The sequence below is a fragment of the Lolium perenne genome, chromosome 6 (assembly GCF_019359855.2).
Source record: "Lolium perenne isolate Kyuss_39 chromosome 6, Kyuss_2.0, whole genome shotgun sequence".
Classification (NCBI taxonomy): Eukaryota; Viridiplantae; Streptophyta; class Magnoliopsida; order Poales; family Poaceae; genus Lolium; species Lolium perenne.
This window is the reverse complement of record NC_067249.2, coordinates 268208263-268211194: the sequence shown is the minus strand read 5'-3', so window position 1 is coordinate 268211194 and position 2932 is coordinate 268208263.

Genomic DNA, 2932 nt, shown 5'->3' with positions numbered 1-2932 from the left:
ATTGAAGTCTTCTATGGAAGGGAGTGTAAAATAACATTAAATTGGATTTATGGTGTAGGAAAACAAATTTTTGGGCCTCAGATAGTTCAAGATGGGGAAACCCATATAAGGATTATCAGAGGAACGTTGTAGGCAGCCCAAACTAGATATAAGCATTATGTAGATAGACATCATCTTGATTTCAGTTTTGATGAAGGAGATCATGTATATCTTAAAGTTATTCTTTTTAAATGGGTTCAAAGATTTCAGATAAAAGGAAACCAGCACTTAGATTTCTTGGACCATTCAAAGTAACCAAGAGAGTAGAAGAAGCTTGTTGTAAATTGGAATTGAGTTCAAATTAAAGGGAATACACAATGTATTTCACATAGCGTAGCTCAAAAACGTGTAGAATCATCTAAAAAGAAAGTGTCATTGGACGATTAAGTTTAGTATATTATACGGTTTTAGAATTTTGATGAATAGTAATAGATGGTGACTATTTGTATGGATTGGTTAAAAGAATCTGAAAAAGATTAAATATTTTAACAGGCAAAATGTTTTCACGGGTTGAATTGAAACGGTATTTGGTCGGAATGAAAGATTAATTGGAAAAGGAAAAGGAGTTGGTATTTGGCCTTGGCCCAACAATGAATGAAACACTTGTGGGTGCATGGCACATACATGGCTTGGTTTGGGATATGCATCAGGATCCAATTGGTTGAAAAATAGGAGCGTCATAGCCTACCCTCCTTAAAAAGAATTTCGTCCATGAAATTCACTCTGCTTAGGGAATAATGGTGGTAACTTATGTCTCATTTTTTAGTTCTCTTCCCAAGTTGCTTCTAACTTGGTGTCGAACTAACGAACTTTTCTCTTTCCATTGCCATCAAGACTCCTGCCGAGTTTAGTTACCATGCCCTTATTCTCAGCATTGTCCCTAGTTGTTTGAAATCCATATTCTATCATCTTGTAGGTTTGCACCAACCATGTAGTTTTTCTGGCTAAATATTTGAACGAAAGGTGACAAGGAAGATTAACAGAACAATAAAGTACTCCCTCCATCCTATGAAATTTGTCTGAGATTTGTCTAAATTTGGATGTATCTAGACACTAAATAGTATCTACATACATCCGAATTTTGACAAATCTTCGACATGTTTATTGAGACGGAGGGAGTATTTGAAAAAAAAAATCAACTTATTTATTTCACATAGCACAAGCGCAAGTTGTATAAATACCACTTGAGATACATATGTATTACCACTCGATTACACAAGCACACAAAACAATGTCTATAAAAGGATATATAAAGGTTGCATAACTAGCGTATTCTACAAGACTTTCCGCAACTACTCTTCATAGTATTCACTCCTCGTTGGATAGTGGATTGCTATCTGTATACCAGATACGTTCCATCGGCCTCTCTATTCCACTTCTATCTCACACTAGTTCTTTCTCTTCTTTCGGACTCCCTTGCGATGCACTCCCTCTTCCTTCCAGAAGCCATATCTGTAAAACAACGGAGACACTGATGGTTAGCTGTAATCTTTCATTGCTTTGCTTCTGATTCCTGGAATTGATCTCCTTGACAAGTTGGAGTATATGGGGTAAAGTTAGATGTTACTCTTCTTGAAGTTGGAGTTTCTTTTAGTCTTGCACGAAGTCCTTTTACACCCTAATGAAGCTCTTGGTTAATGCCTTAAATGAAGAGTATCTTGTCTTGATGCATCCTGTATGGCGTCATCTTCCATACTCGATGTCCGATGAAAGTAGACTTATTCCCATAAACTTTCACATTGACCCATCCACCAAGATCGCCTGGGGTAGTACGAAAATAATGAACCATAAAACGCAAGTTTTAAGGTGGGTGCGAAGGGAAGAAAATTCTTTGTAATATCAAATCAAAGGTTTAATAAATTTGAGATGGATAAAGTAGCAACTAGCAAGGAACACACAAGATCAGCATTTGTACTTATATTTTTGCAATCCTTCTTATTTTATAAATAGATTTTTTGGAAAGCTTAAATGCGACGTCCAAAACCTAGGTTCTCATCCTATTGTCAAGGCTGGCTTCAGTTAGAAAAGAGGTTTAATCGGATTTTTGGCAATATAAAACCATGCTTTTGAAAACAAAACATTATACATCCAATTTTAAGATAGATGAGTCAGTAATAGTACATATAGTTTTCATAATCCTTTTGTATAACAAAGTATTTTGCAAAATCCGTCTCCTAACATCCAGGCTTGTTCTTAGGATTACAACCTATAGTCAAGCTTAGCTCTGATACCATTCTATCACGGCCTCATTTTCCAAGCAGGGCATACACCATGCGTTTCCAAAATAGGGTATGCCTCACTTGTTAAACATGGTCGTTCTGTCTCCCGTAACGGCCCAAGAATTACAGCTGCGGATGGTATCATGCCTGCTCACAAGTAAAATAATGGATTAGCGCAACAAGAGAATATAATCTATAGTCACCTTAGGGTGATAGGCTAGTTCAAGTGTATAGCTTTGCCTAGAACGGAAATATCCAACAAGAGCCCACAGGAATGGCTTGAGTGCTGTCGCAACCCTAATATGTTGACGAATGTATTTCTTGTTCTTTCCTTTATAGGTTGTATTCTCTGTTGATGTTAAGCAAGTATAAGTACACAACCGTACTCAGCAAGTCGCATTGGATGGAGTCAGAATTTCAATAGGACAAGGTGAGTACAAAGATACTCAGCAAGCCACTGTAGATAAAGCTCTATATGACGCTATGCAGATATTTTTGGAATAAAGGTGATGTATAGAGTCTTATTATTTGAAAGACATATTCTTAAATATCATCCTGAAGTGTTATGATTAACCCTTTAACATTTCTCTTGCCATAATGATAATATATTCTCAAAGAGATTCCTTAAATAGTATCATCACGATGATATTATCAACCACGATATCTCAAATATA